This window comes from Schistocerca cancellata, chromosome 1 (genome assembly GCF_023864275.1).
Source record: "Schistocerca cancellata isolate TAMUIC-IGC-003103 chromosome 1, iqSchCanc2.1, whole genome shotgun sequence".
Classification (NCBI taxonomy): domain Eukaryota; kingdom Metazoa; phylum Arthropoda; class Insecta; order Orthoptera; family Acrididae; genus Schistocerca; species Schistocerca cancellata.
In genome coordinates, this window is record NC_064626.1 from 906291304 (window position 1) to 906307106 (window position 15803).

Sequence of the window (15803 nt, forward strand, 5' to 3'; positions counted from 1 at the left end):
AGAGAGTTCGTAGTAATTGACGGAAAGTCATCGAGTGAAACAGAAGTGATTTCTGGCGTTCCCCAAGATAGTGTTTAGGCCTTTTGCTGTTCCTTAGTGCAGGCCGCAGTGGCAGAGCGGGTCTAGGCGCTACAGTCTGGAATCGCGAGACTGGTACGGTCGCAGGTTCGAATCCTGCCTCGGGCATGGATGTGTGTGATGTCCTTAGGTTAGTTACGTTTAAGTAGTTCTAAGTTCTAGGGGACTGATGACCTCAGAAGTTAAGTCCCATAGTGCTCAGAGCCATTTGAACCTATATAAACTATTTGGGAGACAATCTAAACCGTCGTCTTCGGTTGTTTGCAGATGATGCTGTCGTTTATCGACTAATAAAGTCATCGGAAGATCAAAACAAACTGTAAAACGATTTAGAAAAAATATCTGAATGGTGCGAAAAGTGGCAGTTGACCCTAAATAACGAAAAGTGTGAGGAGATCCACATGAGTGCTAAAAGGAACTCGTTAAACTTCGGTTACACGATTAATCAGTCTAATCTAAAAGCCGTAAATTCAACTAAATACCTAGGTATTACAATTACGAACAACTTAAATTTGAAAGAACACATAGAAAATGTTGTGGGGAACGCTAACCAAAGGCTGCGTTTTATTGGCAGGACACTTAGAAAATGTAACAGACCTACTAAGGAGACTGTCTACACTACGCTTGTCCGTCCTCTTTTAGAATACTGCTGCGCGGTGTGGGATCCTTACCAGATACGACTGACGGAGTACATGGAAAAAGTTCAAAGAAAGGCAGCACGTTTTGTATTATCGCGAAATATGGGAGTGAGTGTCACAGAAATGATACAGGATTTGGGCTGGAAATCATTAAAAGAAAGGCGTTTTTCGTAGCGACGGAATCTTCTCACGAAATTCCAATCACCAACTTTCTCCTCCGAACTCGAAAATATTTTGTTGACTCCGACCTACATAGGGCGGAACGATCATCAGTATAAAATAAGGGCATTCAAAGCACGTACGGAATGATATAGGTGTTCATTCTTTCCGCGCGCTATACGAGATTGGAATAATAGAGAATTGTGAAGGTGGTTCAATGAACCCTTTGCCAGGCATTTAAATGTGATTTGCAGACTATCCATGTAGATGTCGATGTAGATGTAGATGAAGACCTCAGTTTACATAACTGTAAGAATGTCACTGGCATAAGCTCCGGATTATTCGGATGTGGATTATTCGCATTGTTGGTTATCCATGGGTACCTGGGTGATACATGACTCAATATTATGGCCATACATCCGTCTGCCACCTTGGGAAGATCTGATGCTGCTGCTGAGTCCTGCTGAAGACTGATTTCAAGACTGGAAACCGTCGTCCTATAGAGGTTCCCGTTCCGTAAAAAAGCGCATGCATCGTGCACCGACGGTGCTGCCCCAGGACTGGCCTGTACCGCTGCCCGTAGCAGACACCAGCGCCAACGAAATATCGCAATCAAAGACCGTCGACTAACACACGCGCCGGCCTCACCAAAGAACGTTGTCCTTTCGTACAGGATAATACAGGGTTCCACATCGTGCTGAGAGGAAAATCCTTGCCTCTATTAATCAAATTGTTTGCCAACGTTTGCTGGACGTACCGGCAACTATCGGGGTTTCGTCCGATTTTCCCCCTGTCCTTCGTTTAAATAGAGCTCTGCGGTCGCATATTTTTCAGTTTATTGTAGCCTCGTGCGATGTCGAACATCAACGCACCTGCCCTGCGTGAATATATCGCCCTGTGTAAGCGTTTACACATTGACAAGAAATTTCGTACATGCCAAAATGTCCCAAATCAACCACGACGGGGCCTAGTAGTTCCCTAATCTTAGCTGGTGGATGGAGCACTTCCTTGATACCTATAACACAAAAAAGCCTCAACACAAGGAATTATGCGAACAGGACGAAAATCGGTAGATGCGATCGTAGTGTACATAAAAAATAAATAAATAAATAAATAAATAAAAATAAAAAAATTTAGAAAAATTTGATGACTAAGTCAAGAGAAAGAGCTTTACAAGTTCAGCAAGTCAGTAACGTGTTGGTGCACGTCTAATCCTTATGTGAACAGTTATTAGGCTTGGCACTGATTGAGAGAGTTGTTGTATTTCCTCCTGAGGAATATTGTCCCAAATTCTTTCCTATCGTTAGATCGTCAGAAGTCCCGAGGTGGTTGGACGGTCCTGCCCCTAATACTCCAAACGACCTTAACTGGTGCATCACATCTACCCATTTCCGTCGCTTTCGGATTATTCAATCCAAACTCCCTACCTCGACGAATCTGCTTGTCAGAGTATCCATTCTCACTCAAAGGACAGCTGTGCAAATTTCTGTGTTACGTTAAACGCATCGGATGCAGCGTTGTACGTTGGGTGACAACTCCTAGCATGCAGATATCGGTCCGTATTTGTCGGCTTTCGATGAACACGGAGCCCTAGAGTACCTTAACGTTTTTTAAAACATGACATCCTACAGAGGACACTTCTAATCACTTTTAACCACCATGGAAAACATAAGGCTGGGATTAAACCAGATGAAGTGGTCGAAAAGTCGGAGAGAAACACGTCCGTGTGGCCAGACAGAAAACGTGTCGTCAACGTGTTTCCAGAAAACCGATGTCCCCAGTGTCCTATCCCATGAAGTCCTCCAGTATTCGGCAGGATATGGAGTATGAACCATCCTCTGAGGGTGAGCGCGGGGTCATTACCGTCACATTTAGAGTAAATATTTTTTGAAATTTCTTACCCCCATTTATCTTTCTATCTGTACGACGTGTGTGAGAAAAGTACTGAGACTGACAACATTGCGAGCAATCTGGCTACGCTGTGTTGTTTTACTTGCGTACAACGGCCTGTTCATCCCTTCCAGGTGCTCAGTCCAAGTGTCAGCTTCCTACATCCAACAGGTGATCTTTGAGAGCACCATCAGTGAAGTTGTGTTTTTGCCGTATGTTACGAAAATGGAACAGGGGAATTTAGAGCAACGTTATGCCGTCAAGTTTTGTGTTAAACTTGGGGACTCCGCGAGTGTGACCTTTTGAAAAGTTGAAACAGGCCTACGGGAAATATTCCTTATCAAGAAAACAAGTTTTTCACTGGTACAAACCATTTTTGGAAGGCCGAAAACACACTGAAGATGAAACGCACTCAGGGAGACCTTCAAAAACTGAGGAAAACGTCGAATGTGTGTGTGCTCCTGTGTGACTGTTCCTCCAGGACAAACTGTCTACCAAATGTTGTAAACCCTTCTTTGGGAACAATCTTGTGTTCAGATCACTCGAGGCGTTTGCTGTTGGCAACAATAACGCCCACGCTACTCTTCACCTGTAAGCTTGCATTCAGTAAAGCTCGGTTCTGTCTCGAATTTGTTTTACCAGCAGTGTTAAATGTACGTTAACACTTATACACGGCAGTACGAATAGGATTACTGATGCACCGTTGGCGTATATACATATGTGCAAGGGTTTACTCAGAGCAATGGAAGAACGGTGCAACTGTTCGTGCACCATCCGCAGTCACTTTACACAGTCTTTGCATCAGGTCGTAGACGCCTTAAAGAAACGGGAACCTTAGATGTTAGGGTCATTGCATATTACAGGCTTTTTCACTATTATTGATGTATTTCACATGAACAAAGATAATTGAGATAACAACCCAAATAATAATAATTACCTCTGCAGTCTGAAACGAGCAATCTGAGACCACGGGTCCCTCATACCAAAAATTTTCTGAAAGTATCCCTGAGCAACCTCTGAAATTTTATTGGTTGAGGTGGGTTCACACTGTATAGTCGTAAGAAACATTTTCTCTCATTTAAGGTTAAGGTGCTGTTATTGCAACTGGGAGGGTATAGATATACAGAAATAAAACGGTAATAAATCTACGAGGAGTGAGTGTCTGTCACACTTAGACACTGAGGAAGCAGGAAACAAGAAAGACAAACGAGATCGAAATGCTTCAAATGTAGAGAAAACTTAATACGGGTTTGTGTACCGATCGAGGTGATGCTGGGAGTGAGACTGTTCAAATTCTTTTCCGGCCATCCAGATTTAAGTTCTCTGTGGTTTCCCTAAACCGCTTAAGACAAACGCCGTCATAGTTCCCATGATAAGGGCATGGCCGAATTCCTTCCCTGTCGTTCCCTCAATCCGAGCTGGTACACTAATGGCCATTAAAATTGCTACACCACGAAGATGACGTGCTACAGACACGAAATTTAACCGACAGGAATAAGGTGCTGTGATGATTAGCTTTTCAGAGCATTCACACAAGGTTGGCGCCGGTGGCGACACCTACAACATGCTGACATGAGGAAAGTTTCCAACCGATTTCTCATACACAAACAACAGTTGATCGGTGTTGCCTGGTGAAACGTTGTTGTGATGGCTCGTGTAAGGACGAGAAATGCGTACCGTCACGTTTCCGACTTTCATAAAGGTCGGATTGTAGCCTATCGCGATTGCGGTTTATCGTATCGCGACATTGCTGCTCGCGTTGGTCGAGATCCAACGACTGTTAGCAGAATACGGAATTGGTGGGTTCAGGAGGGTAATACGGAATGCCGTGCTGGATCCCAACGGCCTCGTATCACTATCAGTCGAGATGACAGGCATCTTATCCGCTTGGCTGTAACGGATCTTGAAGCCACGTCTCGATGCCTGAGTCAACCGATGGGGACGTTTGCAAGACAACAACCATCTCCACGAACAGTTCAACGACGTTTGCAGCAGCATGGACTATCGGCTCGGAGACCATGGCTGCGGTTACCCTTGACGGTGCATCACAGACAGGAGCGCTGCAATGGTGTACTCAACGACGAACCTGAGTGCACGAATGGTAAAACGTCATTTTTTTCGGATGAATCCAGGTTCTGTTTACAGCGTCATGATGGTCGCATCCGTGTTTGGCGACGTCGCGGTGAACGCACGTTGTAAGCGTGTATTCGTCATCGCCATACTGGCGTATCACCCGACGTGATGGTATGGTGTGCCATCGGTTACACGTCTCGGTCACCTCTTGTTCGCATTGACGGCACTTTGAACAGTGGACGTTACATTTCAGATGTGTTACGACCCGTGGCTCTACCCTTCATTCGATCCCTGCGAAACCCTACATTTCAGCAGGATAATGCACGACCACATGTTACAGGTCCTTTACGGGCCTTTCTGGATACAGAAAATGTTCGTCTGCTGCCCTGGCCAGCACATTCTCCAGATCTTTCACCAATTGAAAACGTCTGGTCAATGGCGGCCGAGCAACTGGCTCGTCACAATACGCCAGTCACTACTCTTGATGAACTGTTGTATCGTGTTGAAGCTGCATGGGCAGCTGTACCTGTACACGCCATCCAAGCTCTGTTTGACTCAATGCCCAGGCGTATCAGTTCCGTTATACCGCCAGAGGTGGTTGTTCTGGGTACTGATTTCTCAGGATCTATGCACCCAAATTGCGTGAAAATGTAATCACATGTCAGTTGTACTATAATATATTTGTCCAATGAATACCCGTTTATCATCTGCATTTCTTCTTGGTGTAGCAATTTTAATGACCAGTAGTGTACTTCGTCTCTGATGACCTTATCGTTGCCGGGATGTTAAACCTTGACTTTCGTTTCTTCCTTTCTTTACACGAATACACCTGCTACAACTTTCAGTTAACAATGAAGATCTGCTTAAGATCTTGTGGTTTCTCTGGTTCCATTATTCATGACTGCTGCTGTCATCTACGTAGAGAGAAAAGTATGCTATTCAGCTGACTTGGTTATGACAGTGGAAGGAAGGATAACAGTTATTTACACCTGTACCGCATTTAGATTTTGTTGTTAACTGTAAATTAATAGAGACAATGGGAAGATAGAACCGTAAAACTGATTTCAAAGGTGTTTCCTGGCGACTGTGTTGATTGTGCCCTCCAGCGAAGCCATACTGCTTGTTCACAGTCGTCACGACGCAGTCTTACAAGCTGCAGTTCTGCCAGTTCTTGAAAGGCTGCTGTTCTTGGCCCTAAAGTCTCGAGGCCGGAGGATATGGTTGTGGCACGATTTCTTTCTCGTGGCTGTCTTGCAGGAAGTAATGGACACACGGCGGGCCATGTAGTCCTTACACTGTGTGAAACAAATCGTGATTACTATTTGACACTCTTCGAGCAAGCACGTGTACTCTCACTTTGACGATGACAGGACAGAATCTTGTTGTTAGTAGGTGATCTCCTGTGCCCTCCTGTTACGGACAATCTCTTCCTATTTGCGTCATCGTGCTAAAATTAATCCGGCATGTCAACGCCGACGGAATGGCCGTGGGTATTATGTTCTCATACTGTGCTACTCGCCGGGAAGGCCACCTTGGAAGTAACATTCCGTTTAATGACATCTTATATACGGCAGCTTATTGGCTATTAATAAAAGCGCACACGTTTGGCAGCTGGCAGATCGAGGGCATGGCACAGCCTGTCAGTTTCTGATACAATATGACCTGTTACTCAATTCGGACTTTAACTTACTATTTCTGCGGGGAATTGATGGCAAAGGTGAGCCAGCCAATTTCGTTTCCTGCATGAGGTGAATGAGCTACAGCGCACCAGACAGAATGCAACTTCCGTCTGCAGGCTCTGAAAAGCCTTTGGCAGGACAGTAATTCACGAATTATTTTGTCTTTGGATCAGAGTAAAAGAGGGAATGAAAAAAATTACTCTATAAATAAATAAAAGAAACGAAGACTTGAGCACAAACGATCTTATAAGCATAATAGCAGACAAACCCGCAGCTGCCCGGATATTAATTTTGCCAAATTTCTATTACAGACGAAAACAAAGAATGAATTGTGTTAGTAATGAAGTATGGAAAAAATTTCATTTCCATGCATTACTAAAAACACCTTTGAAATTACGAAACAGCCGTACAAAGAAATATACGTAATGTACGAATGTGCAAGTAAAATATCCACATTAAGATACACGATTCCGGATGGTTTTTGTATGCTGGGCGCAACTAGGTCACGTCTGTACAACGCGCTTTTGTTAGCATTTCTTTGGCACCGCCTCTTCGTAGCTCTACAGACGGCTATCGTTTTCGCCTACGGCCGTTGGCGCTTCGCAGTTGAAAGCTGTCAAAAGCGCTGCCACGTGTCAGGGCTTTCCTTCAGTTGAATCGACTGCAGGAGTGTCGTAGTAGTAAAGAATGAATGTAGTATTAAAACATCATGCATGATGCCGTAGTTTTTCACGGATCTCACTGTTTATGACATCATATCTCGCGCACTATGATAAATAGATGGTTGTTACCCCCACGGCAATTGTTGTCTGATAGTAATTGAAATGTGTACCAAGTTTGGTCGAAATCTGTGTATTGGTTTAGGAGGAGAAGTAGATCATACACATACACAAGGATCCATTTTTATAATATGAATCGATTGCTCGACTTTTGTTTAAAAGACTCTCGGCGACAGAAGTGAACTTTTGCTTGAAGCGTCGGAGAAGATGGACGTTTTTTGTTTTCTTATATGACGCAAAAACAACGGGGCTCATACGCACCCACATGAGAACCGTAGAACACGAAGACAAAAAAAGTAGTTAAAAGCGACTACACGTTCACGGAAGGAAAGACAACTAAAAACAGGTACTTGGAGAAAGGTCCATAAAATACGCCATACAGAAACAGAGGTCCTGAACTAAAGATTAAATGTCTTTCGCCATATTGAAGCGACAGGTAAACAATAAGACGCGGTCGACAGCCCACACGTCTTTCGCTAAAACGGCCGACAACTCAGACGGTAAACATAAATTGGAACGTAAGTGGTTAAAAAAAGGGGCACTCCGTCGCGAAATGGGGAGCCGTCTAAGGTTGAGGACAGTGAGCACAAAGTGGTTGGGGAGCAACACTAAACAAATGGCGATGGCAAAAAAAAAAAAAGAAATGGTGCCCAATACGCAACTTAGCTAAAAATGATCTCCTCGTGGCGAGAGGGATGAGAGGAGATCGTCCAAGCTGCTGGGTGAGGTTTAATTTCTAGGAGCTCGTTCCCGTGAAGGGAGGCCCAGTGGTGATGCCAAAGTGACATCATCTACTGACAGACGACAACACACACATTATCGGAGGGAATGGAAGAACTAGCGGGCCGAGATACCAGGACTGTAACCCTTGCAGCAGCAGCAGCAGCCTCGTTTCCCGTCAGAAGGACGTGACCACGAGCCCACATAAACATCACAGTGGCTCCATCAAGGGTGAGTAAGTGACAGCTTTTCTGGAGCCGTTGTACCAAGCGATGGACGATGTACAGCGCACAGAGGCGGTGAAGGGCACTGAGAGAGTCGGAGCAGAAGACGCAATTGAAAAGTCTGTGCCTCCGGATGTACTGCATGGTCTGATACAGGGCAAACAGCTCTGCTGTAAATACTGAGCAGCGTTTCGAAAGCCGATACCGAAAAACGTCAGTGCCAATAACAGAGGCACACCCGGCAACACGGTCAGTCCGAGAGCGATCAGTGTACACAAAGGTTCTATCGCGAAGTTCCGTGCGAAGATCGTGAAACTTACGGCGGCAGAGCGAGGCTGGAGCAGTGTCTTTAGTAAGCGAATGAAGGTGAAGGTGAACAGAGGCCGCCACACGAAGCCAAGGTGGTGAAGGGTTCACACCGATCGAGAAAGTGGCAGGTAGCGTGAAGTTAAGCTGCTGGAGCAAGAGCCGAAAGCGAACTCCAGGAGTTAATAGAGAAGAGGGACGCTCCCCATACTGGCGTTGAAAGGAGTCATCGAAGATAGAGACATAGGACGGGTGGTCAGGCATGGCAGACAAACGGCATGCATATCTGCTGAGGAGGAAGTCGCGGCGGCATGACAGCGGGAGTTTGGCAGCTTCTGCATGCAGACTCTGAACTGGACTAGTGAAAAAGGCGCCAGTGGCCAATCGGATGCCACGATGGTGGAATGTATTGAGACAGCGTAAGATGGACAGACGTGCAGAAGCATAAACGAAACAACTATAGTCGTGTTTCGAACGGTCAAGGGACTAGTACAAACTGAGGAGGGTGGTCCGATCCACTCCCCAAGAAGTACCTCTGGGGACACGTAGGACACTGAGAGACCGTGTAGAGCGGGCGGCCAGGTAAGACACGTGGGAGAATCAAGAAGGTTTTCTATCGAGCATGAGCCCTCGGAATTTCGTGGTTTCAAAGAAAGGTAGAGCAACAGGCCCAAAACGTAAAGACGATGGAAGAAAGCATTTGCGCCTCCAGAAATTCATACAAATGGTTTTGTCAGTGGAAAAGTGAAAGCCAGTGTCAATGCTCAATGAGTAACGACGATCGAGACATCGCTGAAGACGCCGCTCGATGAGACGTCCGTGGAGAACTGCAATAGAATATATGGAACGCTTCACGATTTTGCGTGTCATCTTTGCGCAGGGGGGCATGCTTCTCTACGCTGTATTGTTCAATTTTACTATATATACCGCCGAAGCGAGTACTGGAGAAGATGGATGTTTAGAGTTTTACGACGTCGATGAAGAGGTCATTACACACGGAGGACATGATCAGCCTATGCAAGGATGCGGAAAACAAGTGCCATTGCCGTCCGCAGCTCGTGGTCGTGTGGTAGCGTTCTCGCTTCCCGCGCCCGGGTTCGATTCCCGGCGGGGTCAGGGATTTTCTCTGCCTCGTGATGACTAGGTGTTGTGTGATGTCCTTAGGTTAGTTAGGTTTAAGTAGTTAGGTGTTGTGTGATGTCCTTAGGTTAGTTAGGTTTAAGTAGTTCTAAGTTCTAGGGGACTGATGACCATAGATGTTAAGTCCCATAGTGCTCATAGCCATTTGAACCATTTTGAATTGCCAATGCCCTTTCTTACGCAAGCATCCCAGAAGTCTCCTGAAATGATTTTTGAAGATCATGAAACACTTCCATTTGGCTGGCCAGTCAGGACCATGAATTTCGGTCCTCCGACATATGAGTCCATTTTCTCTATCGGCGTGTCGATCCGATCGGTAGAGGTTCGAGGATGACCGCCATCGGCTTTATAAGTATATCTGTCGAATGATGCTGTCGTGACTTTAAATATACTGGGCGTAACTGTAGTTGGCAGACGATGTCACCAATTCACCATGAAGAGTGCCAGATTACCACGAGCAGGAGTGTGGGATAAAGGAACGAACGGGTACTCTTCGCATACGGATCACTGCGGGCTGAGGTAGCGGGAAGAGGTACCCTCATTACTACATCAATTAAATTTAGATGTTTGGAATATGCTGTCGGTACTTGGAGGAACTCAAACATATTAAAAAGATAAATACACCTTACTAATGTTCCCAACAACATTTATTTTATAACTCGTTATGAAATGGCTTTCGACACAAGGGTGAATAATGGAAAAGTATTTGATCACTAAGGATTGTTAAAGTATTAGCAGCCAGCTCATATTTTTCTCACCAAAGATATTGTAATATGCTTGTTGTAAATAGTATAGCTGCTTGTCACCCACATTCCATTGATACTTCTTCGTACCTCTGCCCCCCCCCCCTTTTTTTTGCCTGTTCATCACACACACCAGTTATTTTGTCCATATAACATAATAATTTGTTTCAGTGCTCACTTGTGTACCGTTTCTGGCCTGTACATACTTATACTTTCAATCTTTGAGTATAAAGTAATATAAGATTTATTTGTTCATAGCTTCTTTGTGAATTTTATTGTGCTTGTGTTTTGTACAGATACACATTGAAAAGATCACATATCTTCGGGAAAACAATCTTCATATAGCTACGTATAAACTATAGCTAGTATTGTGTGGACTCCCTGTTGAGTCTTAAGTTGTCGGAGAACGGCCTAGCGAAACTAAAGCCGGTTCATAACGAACTCTAAAGGAAATATTATTGTGGAAAGCCAACACAGCGTATTTAAGTTTTTAAAAAATGGCTCTGAGCACTATGGAACTGAACATCTGTGGTCATCAGTCCCCTAGAACTTGGAACAACTTAAACCTAACTAACCTAAGGACATCACACACATCCATGCCCGAGGCAGGATTCGAACCGGAGACCGTTTTAAGTTTTTAACAAATTTAAATTTTTTGAATTTTCCCACTTGTAAAGTCCAGTGCGAATTTGCAAAAAGCTCTCAGCTGGTTTCCACAATTATTATTGACATCATTATCAGTCATGTAGAGTGCAGAAGTTATTTTTATAACTGAGCCCCAAGAGATCTAGGCATTCGTAACTGGAACGTTGAGATTCCTTTATATAAGGAAACCGTCGTAAATTGCTTCGTGTACGTGTTACACTATTTTTGCACTAGGAGCCACAAACTATTAAGCATCGAAGTATTACAAGAAACTCAGAGTGAACCTTTCACTCTACAGCCGAGTGAGCGCTGCTTTGAAACTTCCTGGCAGACTGCAACTGAGTATCGGAGCAGTACTCGAATCCGATACCACGCTTTTAGCAAACAGTGCCCTTACCAAGTGAGCTATCTGGGCATGACACACCACCCACACTCACAGCTTTTCTTACGTATGCAAGGTGGAGAGAATTACTGACGGAAATAAAGGTGAGTCGCTGGATAGCTCACTAGGTAAGGGCACTATTTGCTAAAAGCAAGGTATCAGATTTGAACGTCCGCAGCTCGCGGTCTCGCGATCGCGTTCTCGCTTCCCGAGCACGGGGTCCCGGGTTCGATTGCCGGCGGGGTCGTGATTTTCTCCTGCCTCGAGATGACTGGGTGTTTGTGTTGTCATCATAATTCATGAAAGTGGTGACATTGGCCTGAGAAAAGGTTGGGCATTTGTATGGGAGCTGACAACAGCGCAGTTGAGCGCCAACAAACCAAACATCATAATCATCATGGGATTTGAACACCGGCCGACACACAGTTTTAATCTGCCTGGAAATTTCATTACAAGAAGCAACGCGACAGCTGATATGCTACTGTCTAATCGAAAGTTCTAGTAGTGTAATGGAGCACATTCTATATATAGCAGTAGTCGTAAAAGATGCTTATAGACTTGGGCTAGCTATTAAGTCGACGATAGGGCCATTAGAGACGGAACATTAGCTCAATAGGTCAAGGCATATTGGCGGAACTCAGCCGTCATATCCTTGATGGAAATGTCCCGCCATTCGTCTCAGGTGATCTCTGGGAACTCACGGCAAACTAAAGACCTGATGACCACAATCGAATTGTAGCGCCATCACTCCAGGAAACCTACCCATTGTTTCAAACACCGCGCCTTTTCGTAAGGTCACGGTGTTCGCGTTGGTAAGACCAGAGCTAACACTTTCTACAGGCCAGCACATACTTGAGCAATCTATTATTGTAACTTGAACTCTTCCTTTTGTTAGTACGTGTCTGCGTAACCCGATGTAGGATAGTGGGTCCGCCTTGATGCAAACATCTTTTTTGTTCTTAATTTCCCAAACTAGTCTCGGCGAAATACTGTGATCTTCAGTAGGTGTCTTTTGTAAAAGATGGGAATGAAAGTCGTTACGAAATACGTTTTTATACGTGGTACTGTTGGTTCAAGATACATGTGTGAATAATCTTGTAGTATCTCTTTATTTTATAGACACTGGATATTTCTACGTTTGTTGTAATTTGTCCGTGTGCACCATATCATCTGAAGCGACACGAGCTGCTGTCGTTAACAAATACGAATACAGAACTTCAGATACGTCTATGTTATGGAATCTGCAGCTGTACTGCGAGACAATTTCGGGGAGTACTAGATTGTGACGTATTCTATTGTGTGGTCTTGACACTGATTTCAGTAACGTAAGTCTGCTGGATAAGGAACTAACATTTATAGGAGAGAAGTCTGAGAATCGATTGAAATTTCCAAGAACGCATGTTGCTTTAATAGAGAGCGGGGTTATACGTATCTGGCCGCGTGGCTCCTAGCCATCAAGAAAGTGAATTCGTAGCCGCAGTGTGCGAGCCACCTCTGCGGACAATATTTTTGATAAATGTTCCCTCTCTCTCGCTCTGCTCGTTTCTCTTCCATCCCAGGACGGTGGCCCACCAGTGACATCAGAAATAATATTAACCAATACCCCTTCTCCAGCATAAGTGCAGGAAGAATCCCTTTCTGTACAGCGAAGACGGCTCATCAATGGTAGCCACAAGAGATTTAACCAGTAACCCCACCTCTTCATCATTACTGCGTAAATAGTTCACTTACTATACAATGACGATGGCTGATCAATTGTAGCCACAGCAATTTTACACAATAACCCCACGTCTCCAGCTTAAGCGCGGGAAAAATCCCGCTTTATGAGTGAACGGGACAGTAGTCTCTGACTGTGATAAGCCAACCGTGGACACCACAACATCCTGAGGAAGATTCCAGCAGCCGTCCGCTGTGGCCGAACGGTTCTAGGCGCTTCAATCTGGAACCGCGCGACCGCTACGGTCGCAGGTTCGAATCCTGCCTTGGGCATGGATGTGTGTGATGTCCTTAGGTTGGTTAGGTTTAAGTAGTTATACGTTCTAGGGGACTGATGACCCAGATGTTAAGTCCCATAGTGCTCAGAGCCATTTGAACCATTTGAATATCCCAGCAGATGGGTCCAAACGTCGATCGTATAGAAGAAATATGACGCGGCTTAGCAACAGAGTAGCTTTTACTATAAGTTTACTCGCAGATGTTATCTGGAACCAAGCATTACGACATATAATAAGGTATTTCGTAATGTATAGCAATATTAAGTTTAATGCTTTAGAATAAAGAAAGTCACTGTACACGCATGTATTTCGCCGAAACAAGTTTGTGGAATTGAGAGCAAAAAGTGTTTGCATCAAGGCACCAATAGTTGGCAGTCGACAGTGAGATTCTCGAAGGCGCACGCTCATCGGTATTCTGGCGGCGCGGCCGAATGCCCTGGTGGTCCGAGGCTGAAACGCGCCGGCCGATGCAGACCCGGATTGGCGCCGGCAGCTCGTAACGTAACTCGCGCGCCGCTATCTGCCCTGCCGCGGTCTGCGTTCGGTGTGCTCGACGTCTCACTCCAGACAGCGCGACGTCACGGCAGGAATCGCCCGTCCACGTGCTTGCGCTAGCGTGGGGAATGTGTCAGCCGCGGGAAGCGGCCGAGGACAAAACAGAAAAGCCAACTGAAGAAGAAATACCCGTTGCAGACTGAAGAACTGTAGCCCCAAGCTGGTTACACGCTAAAGCCCTACAAAACGGTATTATATTCCTCAATGAAATATAATTTTCTACATTTTTTTTGTATCTCGACCTTCAATATAACTCATCTACTCACCCCTCAGCTAACCGTAAGTGCTAACATGTCTTTGACCATCGTCTGTGCTTGTTTATAAATTGACGGAGCAATTATTTTTTGAAACAAAAGACAAAACAAAAATTATAATTCATTCCGAAATAGAGAAAAAAGCATTTGTGTCATAACAAGACAAAGACTCTGTACGATCGTTATTCCTTAATGAGGGTGAATTCCACTGGTTTCCGGACCAGGATCTGTCTCCATTAACTACTTATCAGTTTTAAATGCAGGAAATCTGTACTCTCTCTGCCACTGGGACATAGTAAAGCATACTTCTTTTGACGCAAGTAATACTCCCCGTATTTCTTGTTTGTTCAGCAATTTGCACCTTTCAAGAGGTTTGTATTAAATTTCTGATTTTATAGGTCCAAAATGTTAAAATGTGTTTGAATTCATAAGGGACCAAACTGCTGAGGTCATCGGTCCCTAGACTTACACAGTACTTAAACTAACTTCCGAGGGAAGACTTGTACTTCCGGCGGGAGGGGCCAGGCTGAAGCGCCTAGAACCGCACGGCCACACCGGCCGGCAAACACAATGGACAATGAGACAATGTTTTACCAAACATGATTTCATCAGGTAAAACATATCTACAACAACAAGACGCCTGCTTGGCATTGGGCAAGTACAGACTTGAAAGCGGAAGGAAGCAAGATTAAACTCTAATCACTATGCCATCTCCCTCGCTACTGGAAGCTGAAGTGAACGCGGCGGTCTCACCAGCTCAGTTACAGTATAACTGAGAAAGGAATAGACCATCGTTTACTGAACAAAGCACCCACGGAAAATGAAACGAATGGTAGAATTTGTAAATATGGAGAAATATGTGTACAAATGAGTGAAATACGTTAAATATTTGAGCCCGCATCTCGTGGTCGTGCGGTAGCGTTCTCGCTTCTCACGCCCGGGTTCCCGGGTTCGATTCCCGGCGGGGTCAGGGATTTTCTCTGCCTCGTGATGGCTGGGTGTTGTGTGCTGTCCTTAGGTTAGTTAGGTTTAAGTAGTTCTGAGTTCTAGGGGACTGATGACCATAGATGTTAAGTCCCATAGTGCTCAGAGCCATTTGAACCATTTGAATCGTTAAATATTTGTGAAAACTACTGGATCGATTTGAAGCAGAAGTGGTTTACATGTTATTATCTGCAAAGAAATACTGTGGGAATATGAACCAACAACCTCCTATTGTGGATGGTGTGATAATGTAGAGACAGAAGGAGGAGGAGGATGTGGACAGACAGTGAGTGGGTTCAAATGGCTCTGAGCACTATGGGACTTAACATCTGTGGTCATCAGTCCCCTAGAACTTAGAACTACTTAAACCTAACTAACCTAAGGACATCACACATAGCCATGCCCGAGGCAGGATTCGGACCTGCGACCGTAGCGGTCACGCGGTTCCAGACTGAAGCGCCTAGAACCGCACGGCCACGGCGGACATGGATACAGATATAAGGCAGGAGGAGATGGTAACATGAGGCGGAGGGGCAAAGGGACAGAAAAATGGAAGAGGA

At 45.0% G+C, this 15803-nt stretch overlaps 1 protein-coding gene and 1 non-coding gene across 2 annotated transcripts in view; both read right to left on the bottom strand.

Moving 5' to 3' along the window:
- Window positions 1–15803, bottom strand: part of LOC126190997 (uncharacterized) — a 390280-nt gene that overhangs the window by 272396 nt on the left and 102081 nt on the right. The window lies entirely within an intron of this gene.
- Window positions 9382–9488, bottom strand: LOC126097224 (U6 spliceosomal RNA). Its single transcript, XR_007522099.1, has one exon. It is a non-coding gene; the product is annotated as a U6 spliceosomal RNA (small nuclear RNA).